Source organism: Pan troglodytes, chromosome 11 (genome assembly GCF_028858775.2).
Source record: "Pan troglodytes isolate AG18354 chromosome 11, NHGRI_mPanTro3-v2.0_pri, whole genome shotgun sequence".
Lineage (NCBI taxonomy): Eukaryota > Metazoa > Chordata > Mammalia > Primates > Hominidae > Pan > Pan troglodytes.
In genome coordinates this window covers 96,202,823-96,222,514 of record NC_072409.2, presented here as the reverse complement: position 1 = coordinate 96,222,514, position 19,692 = coordinate 96,202,823, and the positions used below count along the sequence as shown (strand labels likewise).

The 19,692-nt window shown below is 36.3% G+C and overlaps 1 protein-coding gene across 4 annotated transcripts in view; it reads right to left on the bottom strand.

Moving 5' to 3' along the window:
- SLC24A2 (solute carrier family 24 member 2) overlaps positions 1 to 19,692 on the bottom strand; it is a 276,593-nt gene that overhangs the window by 172,713 nt on the left and 84,188 nt on the right. The gene's annotated exons all lie outside the window — the stretch shown is intronic.

The window sequence follows — 19,692 nt, the reverse complement described above, 5'->3', positions numbered from 1 at the left end:
GACTGCACCACTGGAGCATGCTAAAAATCACCAGCATTTCTAAACACCAACAATGTCTAAGCTGAGAGCCAAATCAACAACACAATCCCATTCATAATAGCCACAAAGGAAGAAAATACCTAGGAATACAGCTAACGAGAGAGGTGAAAGATCTCTACAATGAGAATTACAAAACATTGCTCAAAGAAATCATAGATGACACAAACAAATGGAAAAACATTCTATGCTCATTGATTGGAAGAATCAATATTGTTGAAATGGCCATACTGCCCAAAGCAATTTACAGATTTAATGCTATTCCTATCAAATTACCAATGACATTCTTCACAGAATTAGAAAAAGCTATCTTAAAAATTATATGGAACCAAAAAAGAGCTCGAATAGCTAAGGCAATCCTAAGTAAAAAGAACAAAGCTGGAGGCATCATGTTATCTAACTTCAAACTATACTACAAGGCTACAGTAACCAAAACAGAATGGTACTGATACAAAAACAAATATACCTATGGACACATAGACCTATGGAACACAATAGAGAACCCAGAAATAAAGCCACCCCCAAACCATCTGATATTCAACAAAGTCAACAAAAAACAAGCAATGGGGGAAAAGACTCCCTATTCAAAAAATGGTGCTTGGATAACTGGCTAGCCATATGCAGAAGATTGAAACTGCGTCCCTTCCTTACTCCATATACAAAAATCAACTAAAGATGAATTAAAGACAAATGTAAAACCAAAAACTATAAAAACTCTGGAAGATAATCTAGGAAATACTGTCTGGACATTGGACTTGGCAAAGATTTCATGATGAAGATGCCAAAAACAAATGCAACAAAAACAAAAATTGACAAATTGGACCTAATTAAACTAAAGAGTTTCTGCACAGCAAAACACACTGTCAACAGAGTAAACAGACAACCTACATAATGGGAAAAATATTCACAAACTAAGCATTCAACAAAGGTATAATATCCAGAATCTATAAGGAACTTAAATTAACAAGCAAAAAACAACCCTATTAAAAAGTGGGCAAAGGACATGAACAGACACTTTTCAAAAGAAGACATACACATGGCCAAGAAGCATATTAAAAAAATGCTCAACATCATTAATCATTAAAGAAATGCAAATCAAAACCACAGTGGGATACCATCTCAAGCCAGTCATAATGGCTATTATAAAAAGTAAAAAAGTAACATGCTGGTGAGGTTGCAGAGAGAAGGGAATGCTTAGACACTGTTGGTGGAAATGTTAATTAGTTCAGCCATTGTGGAAAGCAGTGAAGTGATTTTTGAAAGAACTTAAAACAGAAGTAACATTTGACCCAGCAATTCCAATACTGGCTATATACCTAAAGTAATATAAATCATTCTACCATAAAGACACATGTACATTGATATGGTTTACCTGTGTCCCCACCCAAATCTCATCTTGAGTTGTAGTTTCCATAACCTCCACGTCTCGTGGGAGGGAGCCTATGGGAGGTGATTTAATCATGGGGCGGTTACCTTCATGCTGTTCTCATGATAGTGAGTTCTCACAAGATCTAATGGTTTTATAAGGGGCTTTCCCCACTTTGCTCAGCACTTCTCCTTCCTGCTGTCATGTGAAGAAGGACATGTTTGCTTCCTCTTCCACCATGATTATAAGTTTTCCAAGGCCTCCCCAGCCATGCTGAACTGTGAGTCAATTAAACCTCTTTTCTTTATAAATTACCCAGCCTTGGGTATGTCTTTATTGGCAGCATGAGCATGAACTAATACACATGTGTATGTTCATTGCAACACTATTCACAACAGCAAAGACATGGAATAAACCTAAATGCCCTTCAACAGTAGGCTGGCTAAAGAAAATGTGATACATGTACACCATGGAATACTATGCAGCCATAAAAAAGAATGAGATAATGTCCTTTGCAGCAACATATATGGAGCTGGAGACCATAATCCTATGTGAACACGGGAACAGAAAACCAAATACCACATGTTCTCACATATAAGTTCAAGCTAAACATTCAGTACACATAGACACAAAGAAGGGAACAATAAACACGAGGGCCTACTTAAGGGTGGAGAATGAGAGGAGGGTGAGGATCAAAAAGCTACCTTTGGGTACTATGCTTATTACCTGGGTGACAACATAATCTGTACACCAAACCCCTGTGACACACAATTTATGTATCTAACAAATCTGCACATGTTCCCCTGAACCTAAAATAAAAATTAAAAAACAAAACAGAACAAGTTCACTGTGTTTGGGGTATGTAATGTATAAAATGGCATGTTACTCACCCCTTGTGTACACAGTCCTCAAGTTACTTAAAGTTTATGAGCCATTATGAAACTCTGTAGGAATTCATGTGATAGACTCGAAGGTGAAATCAATTAGGGAGCAAACAGACAAATTCCTTTGTCCATTTGGGTGGTCCCACATATCAGGCCATAGCTATGACGGAAAATGTTTCCTGACTTCCTCACACCGTTCACATTCCTCATTCTGAAACATTGTACCAATGTGTTCCACGCCATGTTTCTCAACTTCTTCTTGAGCTTCCAACTTTGGGATCATAGGACCACTTTCCTGTTTGGGGTTTTACCTTTACACTTGACTTTGCTCTCGGGCTTGGACCTTTGCATTCCTCCTTGAGTCCAAATCAGATTCCTACCAGTTACTACTTTCAGCTGTCTTGATTAGCACCCCAAGTCATTAGGATTGGATTTGGACCCTATAATTTGAGTGACAAATGCTCCAATCAGGTGCTGTGACCCCTCAGGATCCAGGCAATGACAAAGGTGCTTGCGTTACTTAAATGTTAATTCAGACAAGGCAGTTCAGTGGGGAGTCATCCCTTTGCCCCATGTGTGTCTTCTAGTGTTTATGCATAAACACTCTGTACTTTCCAATAATTTATCTCTCTTCTTTTACCATTTCATTAAACTGCCAGGCAATATTTTTGTACGCTTTCGAAAAGCTCTGTGAAGGCTCCTCTCAGTGATGGGTGAAATGATTTCTAAAAATAACCTGCAAATCAATTTGTTCAGCTTGTAGCTTGTATAAATCTTGAAGTAAGGTGCTATTAAATGTGCAAAATAAAATATTTTAGTTTAGAATATGTTACTAATACCCTGTGAAAAGAGCCCTGGATTTAGAAAACAGGACTTGATAATCCTGGCTTTATGGATTACTGATTGTGTGGCTTTAGGCACATCATATAACTTCTCCAGAGCCTCAGTTTCTTTGATTGCAAAATGAGAGAATAACATCTCCCTCATTGTATTGTGGCAAAGTACAATGAGAAAACATGAAAATGGTGCCGATAGAAAGCTGGGTATCATTTGGTAGACTTACTACACATTTGTTAATCTTTGTTTGAACACAAAACCTAAAAGTGATTCCAAGTGGTCACTGGGGTATACGGAAAAGCTGTAGGAAAGTTTACTTTTTTAAAAGAGTTGCATAGAAGAAAAACAAATAAACAAACAAAGAAAAAGAAAAAAGCTGCATTTCAGTTAAGTTGATTAGAAAGAAAATTTCCTTAGAATGAGTTTTGTTTTTATCTTCATTTTAAAGACGCAAAGCAGAATGTGTTGCTGGTGAATAGCTTTCATTTAGGAAATGCACTAGGAGTGCATTTGCAGAAATTTTTGAATATTATTTTACTGATATAAGTTTCTTATGTGGCCCCAACATACATGTCTTTCCCTAAGCCAGAGGAATGCCTCTTATTTTGCATGTCCCTGGATGTCATGCTCAGAGATACCAGAATTTAAATTCTTTTAGTCTGTTACTTGAATAAATACATTCTCATAGTGTTAAGCTCAAATTGTTATTGAGTACATAATATATATTACCTCAGTCCAAATTTTACCCAAACATGAAACTTTAGATTCTATGAAACAGATTAATATACATTTATCAAAACTCTAAATTTATAATGAAAGTCCCTTTGCTGAGAGAAAAACCAGCATATTAAGCATTGCTTTAATCCCCAGCTATTTTCCTAGTTGTTTTACTTTTATTATTTCATCACATTTTCAATATGACAAATATCATCATTGCCATTTTACAGATAAGGTAACTGAGGCTGAGTGAAGTGAATTAAGTGGCCTAAGTTGTAAATGGTACAGCTTTCTTGGCTCCTTAGCCAGTGCGCTTCTCCACGGAGAAGTGTAGTGGTTACACCAGGACTCCCGAAGAAGGAAAAAAAGAGCAAATAAATCAGCCATTTATTCTACATTTCTGCTGTTTTGAGCTTTTCTCAAAAGGCCATATTCTTAGTTAACTCAATTTAGTCTCAATAAGATTGATACAGCTCCTATGATTTGATATTCTGACTAGTAAGGGGAGCTGCTGAAAGCATTTTGGATATTAAGGAATTATTGGGCACTTCTTTCAACATGTCTGAATAATGCTCAGAATATTCATTTTCCTACAGAGTACGGGAGTGTGATAGATGACGTCATGTTTATTACAGTTTGCAGGGAATAAATGCCACAGGCCCATTGACATGATGGGGAAAGGGCTTGTCAGTGTGGCACATCTAATAAAATCTTCATCATAAACAATGGCTTCCACTTCTGGCCATGTCCAACGTGTAAGGCCCTCACCTGGATCTGATATTTTCTCCTGCCCAGCACCTACCTCTCCTCTTTTTAAAATAGCATCTCAAGTGTCTTAGAGGCTCTCTCTGTTTGGGTTAATTTTAAGTGATACATAAAATTGACTGGGCCAAGGGATGCCCAGATAGCTGGTTAAACATTACTTCTGCGTGTGTCTGTAAGGGTGTTTCTGCAAGAGATTAGCAATGAATTGGCAGGCTGAGTAAAGCAGATAGCCCTCTCCAATGTGGGTATGCATCATCCAACCTACTGAGTGCCTGAACACAATAAAAAGGCAGAGGACAGAACTGGAACCTTGATCTTCTACTGCCCTCAGTGCTCCAATTCTTAGGCTTTTCGAATTTCCAGACAGACACCAGCTTTTCTGGGTCTACAGCTTGTAGATGCCAGATCATGTGATTTCTCAGACTCCATAATTGTGTGAGCAATAACCTAATATCTTTTAGTAAATCTCTCTCTTTCTCTCTGTAGCTTTATACATGTAGCTTTATACAAACACACACACACACGCATGCATACACACACACACTTCTCCTATTGGTTCTATTTCTCTGGAGAGCTCTGACTAATACACCCTTTCTCCTACTGTGGGTCCATTTGATTTAGTAGGGGATGGATCCCACCCTCGGCTTCATGAGGATGCCTGATTCAGGCTCATTCAGTAAGTATGCCCCACCTCTGGGCTGTAGGGCTTGCAGGGACTGGTAAGAGGCTGGGCACTTGACTCAAACTGGTGAAATGCTGAGATTGTTGGAGGAAGCACTGGAAACAGGAGTTGTCTTTCCTCTGGGGATGGTAAGCTGATGAGATGTAAGCTAAGATCTACTGGTGGCTTTCTTGTTTACTGTACAAGGAACCTGCCTGAGAATAGAACTAACTGACAGAAAAGCAGAGTTGAATGCAAAAGACACACAGAAAGAGGTAAAGGCCAAATGGTACTGCTTGAGGCCTCCTTAGATCTAGCCATTCTGAAGCTACTGGACAATTCAGTTTCATAAACTACTGTGGCTTTTCTCTTTTTTCCTTTTTGCATAAATGAACACAAGTGATTCCGTAGGCTTTTATATATTCAGTCTGGTTCCAAATCCTTTTCCTCTATAATTCACTAGATTACACCTGATGCTGAATAATGAATATGCATAGTACACAGTGGATTTCGATAGAATGGAAAAGTGGATCAACTGGAGTAGTACAGCCACCACTAAGGGAGGTGTATTTTGTGTGTGTGTGTGTGTGTGTGTGTGTGTGTGTGTGTGACACAGAGAGAGACAGAGAGAGAATGTGTATTGGCAAAAGAAAAAGACAGTGTCACATTCAAACAACAGGTTCGTATGACAATTAGTTAAATAATGAAAACCTTTGAAGCTGCCCAAGATAATTTCAGGCCCCAGACGTCCAGCACAAGGTGTTCCACTCAATTTTAGTCCACTGGCAACACTGAAACATCCTCCTTTGAAGGTGTGAACAAGAAAGGATGAGAAGAGCCCTCACAAATATAGGATGCACCTGCATGTAAGGGAAACTTTGGAAGGGTCTTTAACTACCTCAAACAAAAAAGTAAGTTCAATAGACAAAGGCCTCCAAGGATTGAACAATGCACAGTGTAGCCACATGCCAGCCCCCTGATACTCACACTAGCGGGGCTCCCACAGGACAGGGCCAGGCTGTGAAATCTCCCATGGGCAGAAAAAAGATGTGAAGAGAAGAGGCTATCAGAAAATGAAGAAAAGGATCATAGGGAATCAATCTTTGGAAAAGCAGGGCTCAAGGTGACTGAAGACCACAGTGATGGTTGTGTTCATTTGCCCTCAGTCATCCATGCACTACCATCACAGTTTTGCCATAGCTGGGTTCTATCTCTGCGATTATTAACCTAGTACTTTAAGAGTACTTTAAAGGACTCACTTTTCTTTCACTTCCTCGTTGCTTCTAAGCAATAACTTTTGAGAAATGGGTTTATTTCTCTGGTTAAAAGTATAGAACCAGTTATATACTTTCCTAGTATATGTTAAAATAAGCATATAATCATTAAAAATGTACCACCTAAAATCTTTTCAAATGTCACAGTACTGGATTCCACTCATTGGGCAACATTAGTATATAGGACAAGGACTGGAGTTCAAGTCAAGACAAGGATGAGGATAAAAGTTGCTTCCCTTGAGATGCTGATATTGTCCAGGTATATCAGTTTCATCACTGCTTTCCTGAAAGCTCTACCCCTCCCCTCTGCTTAGGGCACTCCAATGCCTTTATACTACAAGGGAAGATTGTTTGCAAGCAAACACTGGAATTATAAAAATGAGTAAAACGGTCAAATGTGGAGCTTTTAACAAGAGGTAAGTACATTATTGTTACCTCCTGTCTTCAGAAAGGGCTAAAGAATGACCAAGGAGTTCACTGCATTAACCTATCTGTAAAAGCAGTAGATACCAAATGTCATACTTATGTCATAGATGAATGGCAATTATGTATGCATAACTAAAAGTATAATTTAAAAAATTCTCTCAAGGCTTATCAGGAAACCACATTAAGCAGAACAAGTCATCTATCTTTAAAAGCCATGAACTATCTTGTCAAGTCACAAAACAGTTGCCACTTGAACTCTGGGAACAGACTTTCAAAGACAGATTCCTACAGGTTTTTTTCCATTAGAATTTTACAGACACTAATAATGACCTCACTAGATTTTCTTTTGATTCATGCTAGAAAAAATAGACTGTAATTTAGATATTGTTTGAAGACAGACTGTAATACCATATGACAAAATTGAAGCTACCTTATTAAAGTTTTTTTTATTCTTTAAATTTCATGTTTAGCTTCACTGTGGATAAAATATGCCAGCAGTAAAACATGAAACACGGCCTTCTCTTTGAATTGCAAAGAAAAGATGCTTTATCTATTTTGTGACTTCAGGTGAAGTAATGGTTTCTCATCCTTCCAATAATCACTCTTTATCCACTCAGCCTGCTTTATTTTTCTTCCTAGCACTTGTCACTATGCATCACATTCTTATTTGCTGTGTTTATTGTCTCCTTCCTCCACCAAATGTAAGCTCTATGAGGGCAGGGACTTTATATTAGTCATGTAGTCTCCCAGCACCTAGCAAAATGCTCAGTACATAGGAAGTGCTCGATAAAAATTTGTTAGATGAATGAATGTTGATTAATGACCAAACGTTTACAATTAGCAAATTGTCTCATTTTTCAAGCTTTACTCATCAGCTTCAGATCCAAAAAATACATACTTGTTAGCCATTTGACCTTAGGCAAGTCACTTAACCACATAACTTCTAACACGTTGTGTTTCTGTCTATAAAATGGGGACATTATTGACTGATAGGGCATTTGTGAGCATAAAATGAGGTAACATCCATGAAAGTGTTGGTTTGTCTATCTTTTATTTATTTACTTATTTATTTTTATTATTATTATTCTTTAAGTTCTAGGGTACATGTGCACAATGTGCAGGTTTGTTACATATGTATACATGTGCCATGTTGGTGTGCATATACCCAAAGGATTATAAATCATGCTGCTATAAAGACACACGCACACGTATGTTTATTGTGGCACTATTCACAATAGCAAAGACTTGGAACCAACCCAAATATCCATCAATGGTTTGTCTATCTTTGTAACCAGGTCTCTGATCATTCATTTGTCTATATATGAATGCAGCCTGTTGGCAAAGGATTTGGTCCATGGTAGGTGCACCATGACTGTTTACCAGTTTATTAATTTTTAATTTTAATTTTGCTACAGGAAGTAATGATTTCCTTTTCAGTTGTTGATGGCCCTGTCTAAAACCAAGGACAAGAAATCACTAGATGAAAGCATTGCCTTTATATACCTAAACTCTTACTCTTTATATATCTTCAATATAAAGAGATTTAAAAATGGTGTTTTTTCCAATCAAGTACATTTAGAGGACAAAAATAAGAAAAGGACATCGACAAGACTGATAAGCACTAAAGTCATCCTCCCTGTCCCTCCTAAAAGGTCAGTTTCATTTTGTTTTTAAGATGCTTCTCATGTACAGAAGACAGTGTTGGGAAAAGATGAGTTTGATTTTTATAAAGGTGATTCCCGAGGCACTCTTTATTTATTTATTTATTTATTTATTTATTTAAAATAACTTCTTCCCTTTCTTCTTTCCTTTCTTTTTCTTTCTTTTTACCTGTCTTTGTTCATTAACTAGAATTAAATTAAGTTTTTGGTTATTTTCCACAAGCAAGATAAATATCTAAAAAACAGATAGGTTGGGGGAGGAAAAATGGTCAATAGAAACTTTCTTAGAAGATGAAAATGTATGTTAAATCCTCTTCAAATTATAATTTTCAAATTCTCACCGCTAAGACAAAATTAATTAGTTCAACTAAAACAGAGTTGCCAATTAAAACATGGTTAACTAGGATTCTCTAAAAAAAAAAAAAAAAATCCCAAATCTTACACTGTTCATTCTAAATAAACATGCTTTTAAAGATTAGGAAAATAATTACCTATTTGCACAGGAAAATAATAAATGATGAAATCTCAACAGATAGGGTAAAGATATCATAATATTATCTTAGCAATTGGCTCAATCACTTCCCACTCAGTTTAAACGCTTCAATAAAAGGTATTTTATACAAGGAAAGTCCTAAATCAACGTTATTACAGATTACATTTATGTAAGTATTTGTTCTCTCACTAATGGAAGATTTCCTCTCTAATTTTTTCTAAACAATTTGTTAACCGGAGAAGAGGAAAACAAAATATTTTTTTCTAATATTCTATCGAGGACTTATAATTTATTTTACATTTATTCTCTGATAAAGAAAAGGCTACAGGGAAACTAGCAGGCGAAAGACTTTCTAAATGTAAATGCTGCCCAAAGAAAAAAAGAACTGTGATTAGATTATTACGCATAATATGCATCAAGGGTTAAAATTCATATACGGAGAAATGCATGTCAATTGCACATATTTTAAAATTCACTTTAGGAATTTATCATAAAGAGTTCAGATATGCACAAAGATAAACTTCAAAGGATAATCATGGCAATATTAGTTACAGAGGTAAAAGAATACAAATCCTTGTTTCCCACAGCATGCAGGCAAGTGAGACTACCCTATGGAGACAGGAGGCTGAGCATCTGCAGAATTTAAACTAGGAGGCTTGGACTCAGGGATACCAAACACAGCCAAGGGCAAGCATGGCATACAGAGTGAAAATGGAGGAACTGTGCAAATTGCTGTACTAGGCCCCTCATCAAGTTGATTTCCCTGTGTTTTTCTTTTTCCTCCGGCAAAGATGGGAGCTGGGGAGAAGCAAATGAACCCAGAGAGAAGGCCGTTGGGGATTTAAATTTGGGGCAAATAAAAAGGCCGGCCAGCCATATATTTATCCTAGAGCAGCAGTTCTAACTGGAATGGGGCGGGGGTGGGCTTCCCCAGGGGATAGAGACATTTTTGATTTCCATAACCGGAGGGGCATGGTGCTACTGGCATCTAGTGGGTAGAGGCTAGGGAAGCTGCTAAACATCCTATAATGCACAGAGCAACAAAACAGCCCTCACAACAATGAATTAACCAGCCCCAAATGTCAGGAGTGCCACTGTTAAGAAACCCTGTAATAGAGTGAAGCCCACAGTTCACACCTGTCCCACGCCTCCATTACTCACACAGGACTTCCAAAGGCTCTTTTGGGCTTTACCCTTAAATACGATTGGCTTGCCTTTTACCAGACACTTGAGGAAAGCTCTCACAATGAAAGTCAAGACAAAAACCCACAAACATCAACCAAACAACTGAATAAGAAAAAAAGTATTGGAGAAAACAGAAACCATTAAAAATCTTAAGAAGAAAAACTGTAATTGATACAACCCACTCTGAAATACAATTTGGCAATATCTAGCAAACTTGAAGCTAAACCCACCTGAAACCCAGCAATTCTGCTTGTAGGGATTTGTCTCAGAGAAATTCTTGTACATGTCACTAGGAGACATGCACAGATTATTCATAGCAGCATTGCTTGTTAGTAGCAAAAAAACAAAAAACAAAAAACAAAAAACCTAGAAAAAATCTAATCATTCACCGAAAGAGAATGGATAGATTGATTATAGACTATTCATATAATTGAAGGCCAAAATCACTTAAAATGAATGACTTAGAGCTAAGTATCTCAATACAGATATACTTCATAAATATAATGTTGACTTAAGGAAAGCAAATTACAGGGGACCACATTCATTAAGATACTATACAAAGTTAACAAGCTTTGAATAAATACATGCAACAACTTTACTATATCTACTTTAAGGCAGGGGTCCCCAGCCCCTGGGCTGTGGACCAGTACCAGTCTGTGGCCTGTTAAGAACCAGGCTGCACAGCAGGAGGTGGGCAACGGCTGAGTGAGCATTACTGCCTGAGCTTTGTCTCCTGTCAGATCAGTGGTGGCATTAGAATCTCACAGGAGCAGAAACCCTATTGTGAACTGCGCATGTGAGGGATCTAGGTTGTGTATTCCTTATGAGAATCTAATGCCTGATGATCTGAGGTGGAACAGTTTCATAGCAAAACCATCCTCCCCACACCCCTAAGCCCCAACCTCTGTCTGTGGAAAAACTGTCTTCCACGAAACTGGTCCCTGGTGCCAAAAAGGTTGGGACCATTGCTTTAAGGATTCATACTCGTCTACCAAATCTATAAGGCAATACATTTTAGCTATCCTCAAGATGGGAAAAACAGGGAAATCAACTTGATGAGGGGCCTACTACAGCCATTTGCACAGCTCCTCCATTTTCACTCTGTACGCCATGCTTGTCCTTGGCTGTGTTTGGTATCCCTGAGTCTGGGAGGTTGGCAGGAAGGAAAGTAACTGGGATGTGTATTCAGAGAACTTTGAGTATGTGATGTTTTATTTCTTAAGCTGCATTTTGGGTCTACTGGTGTTTGCTATATTATTCTATATCTTTTGTATGTTTTAAATTACATTAAATAAAACCTATTTTTAATATCATCAGAAAGATAAAAGAAAATATTGCATCCAGGAAAAAGTAATGTCTCATTCATGAAGCAGGAATTTATTTCCACAAACACAGTAGTTCTAAGAAAATCTAATGTGTAGTAAAGCTATTACATGCTTTAAAATATAAAATTAAAATGTATAGGCTTTCTTTAAAACATTTGTAATTTAATTTCAAATATATAATTTAAATTTAACCGTAATGGCATCATTTTAGAATTGAGTTTTTCTTTTCTAATAACAAGGTATATAAGGTAACTTTGTCATGTACCTGGTTTGAAAATGTTATAATAGATCCCAATACGTCACATGCCATGTCGAGCTATTTTCTTTTAAGTGTTCTTAATACTAAGCATTGGGGTAAATTTTTAATTGCTAAAAAGTATAACTGATTATATTTGAAATATTTAGCAGTTATGATCCACAATAACAATTCTAGGAAATTAAAAAAATAACATGTTAGTCAATGTTTTAATTAATATATTAAGAACCTACACAAGTGATTGCATCAGTGGCTATTGAAATTGAAATAACGACTTCTGAAATTATTTTAAAAATATCTTTTTCTAAGAACATATGGACACATGGTGGGGAACAACACACACTGGGGCCTGCCGGGGGTGCAGCGGGAGGGAGAGCATCAGGAAGAATAGCTAGTGGATGCTGGACTTAATATTCAGGGGATGGGTTGATCTGTGCAGCAAATCACCATGGCACATGCTTACCTACGAAACAAACCTGCACATTCGGCATATGTACCCCAGAATTTAAAATAAAAGTTGAAGAGAAAAAAATCTTTTCCTTGGCACTATTTTGTTCTAACCAGAGAACTAATTTAGGAATTGAGAAAAGCATAAAAAGTATCTGTTCTTTTTAATTGCATAAATAAGTGATACAAAAAAAGTTCTGAGTGAGTTCTATAAGTAAATATTTTAATTTCCTTACACTGGCTTAGCTAAAATTATCATTTTGTCATTTTAGAAATATTGTATTATTATACCAAGTAGTGAAACATTTAAAAATATACATTTAGCAGGTTAAAATAATCATGTTCATCTTTTAAAGAAAAAGATCCTCAAAGAAGACACAATTCATACTTTCCATTTTTCATTGACATCATTAAGTACTCATTTAAATTAGTTTTGGAAACTGAAATAACTTTACATTTTTTTGATATGGTGGCAAAGTTCACCTGAAAAAACAATTTCTAATTTAATCATTCCTTCATACATGGTATGTTCCCTCTAAAAGTGACAACTCTATACTTCTAATATATGTAAATATATATTAAGATCATGGCCAATAACAAAACAAAACAAAAATGAACAAAAATGTTTTAATATGGAAACATTTTTATGAAATTAAATTTCCCTGGCTAGTTATTGAAATTTATCTTATTTAAATGATTTAAGTTTATTCTAGCAAGTGCTTCTAAGGTGGAGATGCTAATATAGGTTGAGCATCCCTAATCTGAAAACCCAAAATCTGAAATGCTTCACACCTGACCTCATGTGACAGTTCTCAGTCAAACTGCAGCGAAAACTTTGTTTTATACAAAAAATTAACAAAAATATTGTATAAAATCACCTTCAGACTATGTGTATATGAAACATAAATAAACTTGATGTTGAGACTTGGGGTCTAATCCCCAAGACCTATCATTATATATGTATATGTAGATATTTCAAAGTCCAAACAAAAAAATCTGCAATCCAAAACACTTCTGGTTCCAAGCATTTTGGATAAGGGACAGTCAATCTGTATAGCTGTGTCTACAAAAATAAAATGGTAACCAAGAAGACCTCTAAAATTAGATTTGTAAAATCTCCTTCAGCTCTAATATTTCATTTACTCATCCCTTCATCTTTAATGACTTCAGTCATTCATTTGTTGACTCCTTTTAGAGACTTCCTTTGTGCCATGCAGTGTGCACTCTGGGGATATAAAGAGAAACAAAAGAAATTTGCTTTAGCTATAGTACATCAGTATGAAAGGTGGGAAGGGATCACAAATCCAAATATCAAATACACACAGAATTCACTCTCTGTATTGCAGAAGGAAAGGAATCCTGCCTAGGTGACATGGACCCACCCATAGAGACCTTTTGTATGGGAATTGTACCACTGCTCTAGCACTTTGCTCACAAAGTATGGCATATCACACTTCCATTCCTTTATAGTGGAAGACATGGAGGCACAGAGAGGTGAGAGAACTTGTCGAAAGTCACAGAGCAAGTTAGAAGGCCAAAATCAGAATATACGGTCTATTGTAATATTTTCAACAAATGTATTGAGAACTTCGCAAGTGTCTGGCTTAGAACCAGGAATGGGGACTACAAAGATGAATAAGATGGAATTCCTGCCTAGAGGTGCTTATGTTCTGGTGCTGGCAGTTCCCAGACTCGGGGGTTCTGGCAATTACTGTAACAGCTGACAGCCGATTGTCTTGGTACCTACTGCTGGGTCTCTGAGTACTGTGTTAGCATATGAACAAACATGGAACTGCATGGGGACAAGAACTGCTGGCAAAGTAAACATGGGGAAACATATTCAGTGTGGCTGTAATCTGTAAAATGCAAATTCAAAGAATTTGTTTCTACCTATCCATCTGCAAAAGTCTTAAAAACACTCAAAATGGAGAAATTGGCCCTCTCATCCACTGCTGTTGGAAATAAAAATTTTGTGTTTAGATACCAAAGTTGCAGCATTATGTACAAGCTTATAACCAGGAACAATTATGTTCAACAGTAAGTGAATAATGTTTCACTAAATTACGGTTACATTCATGCAATATTATGATACATGAGGCAGTTTCTTAACATTACTTAATGACCTAGGAAAATATTCATCATCCAATGTTAATTAGAAAACCAGCATATTAAACTATATATGACATGCATTTTCTAAAAATACTTTTCTAAAAATACAGTATGGATGCATATCTGTATCATAAACACTGGAAAGAAATGTATCAAATTAATACTTGTGATTATTTCTGGGGGATGGTATTACAGATGATTTTTATTTTTCTCCTTTGTATGTTTTCCAAATTTTCTGCAAGGAGATTCCATTATTTAATAATTTAGAAAAAATAAAAGTAAGTCTTAAATTTTTTTTTCTGACTAGATGATTCTCTGAAATAAACTAACTGCTCCTGACTGGTTTCAGGACACCAATGACTCAGCCCCTTCTGGTTAGGACACACGGGTGCACTAGAGAGGTCCTGAGACCTGAGCTCCATGACCCAGATTTGTTTTGCTGCTTACTGGCTGTGTCTTTCTGGGCAAAAGAGTCCCGAGCCTCTGTAATTGTATTTGTAAAATGTGGCAATTGATGTCTGCCTCACAGATGAAGTTTAAAGACAGTATAAGAAAAATGCTTTGAAAAGTACTATATAAATACAAGCTATGTCTCACCTGAGACATAGATAAGACAGAGTACACACTCAAATCCCAAATGACCAACTTCTTGGTTTTATGACATCACTTAAATGACAGAACCTCTTTGAGCCTTAGCCTCACAATTTGTCAAGTAGAGATATTACTGGCTTCTTCAGAAGGTGGATGTGAACTAAACACCTTTTGCAGGACTCAGTAAATGTTAGCTTTCTTCCTTTCTTAGGCTCTGTCTTTCCCCACTCCACTCTTACTCTGAAACAAGGATTTAAAAAAATGCTCTGGCATCAGCACTTTCTATTCTAATTTTAAAGCATATTATTTACTTTGATTTTTTTGATATGTTAAAAATGTATGGATTCTTTTTCCTTTCTCCACCCTTTTACGGTTTGGACAAATAGCAAACACAAAGTAAGCAGAACTTGGGAAAATCAATGTGAGGACTGTGGACAAATTTTATGGGGCCATTTGAGCCTGAAGTTTTCCACAGAAAGCTCTTAAACTCTAAGCACTTTCCTTTAGGGCAGGCAGAGTAGGAAGGGTAAGAACGTCCTTGCTTTGGTAGGCTGAAATTATTTCAGCAATTAGATCTCCCTAGATTCTGGATTTATCTAAATATACCTGTGACATTCTGTAAATGTGCAGAACTCAGAATTTCTCAGGCCTGGTTTCTGTAGTGTCAACTGACAACCACATGCCTTGAAATTTTGTTTCCTTTAATTAACCTTCTCCATTTTCAAATCAATTTTCTCACTTCCTCATGGTGTTACTGCTATTCTAAGGAATGCAGACCTAAGGGATCAACATTTCAAGACTCCAAAGGTTCGTATGCCAAGCCTGGAACTTTGTACACAAATAGATATCCAAGAATACTCGCTGTTCATTCTGTACACCCAAACTTAAAAATTCAAGAGCTAAGATTAAAGTATCAGAGGATTGAGTCCTAATTTACTATTTGAAATCTGGTCTACCTTGTATAAGAATCTTTTCTTGTGGGAATGTTGAAGATTTTTGAGAAAGAGAACAACCCACTGAAGGTCCTCCCTGTTTAGGGAAGATTAACCTGTTAGGTGCTAGTAGATTGATTGAAGGGGATGATCTGCATGTACCATGACTATGAAGACAGATTAAAAAGGAAGAGGCAGATAAAAGACATATTGTAGCGGAATCCGCTAGTGCCCAGTCCATTTTTCCAGAGTCTTAGCACTTCACTGTGTTCTGGCTGATTTCTAACTGCCAGCGTCTACCCACCTTTAGTTGAGTGCTAAGGAATTCATACCCCCATGCCAAGCAGCATTCAGTCAATGACCGGTAGGAGTTGATACATAAACAGTCCAGCTACCCTGCACTTTGGGTGGAAGAACTCTGAGCTGTGTTGTATTAGTTTCCTACTGTTGCTGTAAAAAAATTACCAAAAACTAAAGAGGCCTAAGGAAACATGAATTTATTACTGAACAGTTCTGGAGGCCGTAAGTTTGAAATAGATCTTATTGGGCTAAAATAAAGATGCAGGTTTGAAGATAGTACACTATTGCTTTGAAGGATGCTGACCAATCTTCTGGTACAAGTAGACCCAAGCTGTGGCCAGCTTATTCTTTGAAGGAGCCTTCTTGAACTCCTCTTCTCTTTATAATCAAAACCAAGACAGGAGAATGTGCTGGTGAAAATTCCTCCACACTATGCTGAAATCAATCATATCAGGCCTCATCTTAATCCCACTTAATTTAACTTAATCCTGCCATTTGATTTAATCCATCTAATTTAATCCCACTTTGGCACAATCCGAATCTAGAATACTTGAGTCAAATCATCTAATACTCCAAGACTAGCAGTAGCCTACCCTGGATGGAAAACGATAACAAAGTTACAAGGTACATAGAGTCAGAATCTCTTGTTTTTCATTCTGGCTATAAAAAAACCACAAGATCTTAGACTAATCACTTAATCTCTCTCTGACCGATTTCATTTCTTCATGTAAAGACAGAATTAATAAAACTCCTTTTTTGAGAGATTTCAGAGTTAAATGGAAAACTGTGAACTTGCTTTGAGTTCTAATACAATAGCACTAATCATGATGATTTGAAGGACAGTAAACCTTTTGTTTTTCCCATGAATGCAGGTTTTAGTCAAATGCCAGCATTCTCTGTACACTTGGTGCTCCTAAAATGTTTATTGTTTTTCATAATGAAGAATAATGTCTTATGCAAAGCAATCTATTCACAAACCTTCTCCCAGTTGGAACTGATATATGTTGAGCCATCTCAGTTATTCTGATAAAGCCCCTCACTACATTTGTATCTAACTTCATCACAAACAAATTATCTCGATACACTTTGGGGTTCTGCAAGATTTAACAACAGATGGTGACTTGTCGCATAACAGAAAACTTGACTTTTTGCTCTATTTTAAATTACATTTGAGTATTTTTTATTGAGAATCTATTAAATCTAGGGCTCCCAGAACTAGTCTTCCAGTAGTTTACATAATAATAGCTACAATAACAACTGATGTCTGCATCTTGCATTATAGTTGGCAGTGGCTTCCTATAGTTAGATGTTGCCCAAACTTCAGTCATTTTTATAACATCAGCATGATATTTTGCCATATTTTCTTAATTTACGTGGTACTAACTACCAAGTGTTTTATCTTGAGTTACCTTTTAAAATTTAAATGTTTATTTAAAAAGTGAACTTCATATCACTACCATACCTAGAAAACAAATATTGCTTGCCATAAATAGAAAATAAATAAATTCATTCATTTAGCCATTCCATAAAGTATACATATAGCAAAACATCATGTTGTGCACCATAAATATATACATTTATATTTGCAAATAAAAAATAATAATTTTTAAAAAGAAAGTAAATAAATGCAATGCAATGAAAACAAAACAATATTGTTCAGTTCCTGCCTATACTGTTGTTGCGTAAAAGTTCCTGAGCTTGAGATACATTCTTTTGTGTTTGTGTGTGTAAGTGTGTGTACTAGAGAGAAAAAGAGAGAGAGATACTCGCATATCTTATATCAAATGTAGAGACAAGCTCTACATTGAGACTTTTGGTGAATTATTTACATTTTTGGAAATGACATGATGGATTAGAATCTTAGTAAGCAGTGCAGATACTGTATCCATTTTACAGATGATAAAGCTAGGGCTCAGAGAGATTACATGACTTATTCCTTCAATACTCAGTAAATGGCAGAGCTGGGCTTCAAACACGAGCCCTTTCATTCCAAATCCTGTGCTTTCTCTATTGCACTCAAACCTTCTTGGAGTGAGAGGGGTTGCAGAGGGCTTAGATGAAGCACACTGAAGATCCATTTCCTCTGTCATTTACAATCCAGTCAAGGAGATGAGAGGGACCAAAGTCATATATTTAAGTTGTATCAAGAGAAAGTAGAAAAGTATGTTTTGAGATAATTGGCCCAAAGAATAATGGTGAAAATATTTAGCAAGTGAGCCCACTGTAAGTTGGACTATTAGGGAAGACTTTCTGGAAGAAGCAAGATTAAAACTCTTGTGTTGAAGGGTGGATAAAATTAGATGAATTGAAGATAGAGGTGAAACCATTTCAAGTGATAACAGTGCTTTGATCAGAATAATAAAAAATATCAAAGCTCTGTCTTGGTTCACTGCAGATAGGGGAAAATGCACATATATGACAGGAAGTACTATGGCTACATTTTATAGTCTTATGTGCTATGAAGTATGTAATCATAGCACATAAGAATGAATCAATATTTTGTAATCCTTAAAAATAAATTATTTCCCTCAAAATATGTATGATTCAGCAAACTATCTATAGGACTTTTTCTCCTAAGGAAATAATGATGGATATATGCTAATATTTGTAAGAATGTGTCTCATCCTAGCAGGGCAATTGGAAATAACTCCAGTGTTTGATCATATGGGGCTTAGTTACATAAAATTAACTGCATCAATACTGGGGACCCTGTGCAATCTCCAAAAAAGATTTCAACCTTTGCTACTAAAATGTGGTCTATGGACTAATATTTTCACCTATACCTGGAACTTGTTAAGATTCAGTTTCTGATGCAGTAGGTCTGGGGGAGCGCCTGAGATTTTGCATTTCCAACAAGTTCTCCAGTGATTCGCACATGCATTAACATTTGAGAAGCAGAGGCACATGATTAATGACATGGAAAGATATTTGCAATTAAATGAAATAGGCTGATTTCATAATTAGTTCCATATGATACTATATTGGTAAATTTTAAAAAATATGCATACATTCACACATAAGAGAAGGAAATAGGGAAAGAGAGAGAGTGTGTGTGTGTATGTGCACAACAGACAGATGGGAAGAATATATATTAAAATACCAACAGTGGTGGAATTACTGGAAATTATTTAAATTTTTTTCCTGTGTTTGTGTATTTGCATCTATTATGAACATGCCTCTTCCAAAATATAAATAATAAAACTATATTTTCAATTCCTTTTCTGTTTTCAGAATTTTACTGAGTTCTTTCTGGAAAAATAAACAGGAACCAAGAGGCTGAACTGGAAGAAAACAACTCACAGGGATTTAATCAATGTAACAAGAAACTGTCAGAAGAGAGAAAGACTTAAAAGATAAGAATTTTCCACTAAGTGTGAAGGAGGTCTGTGCAACCTTCATGTCCCTAGTGCTCTTGGAATTTATTTTA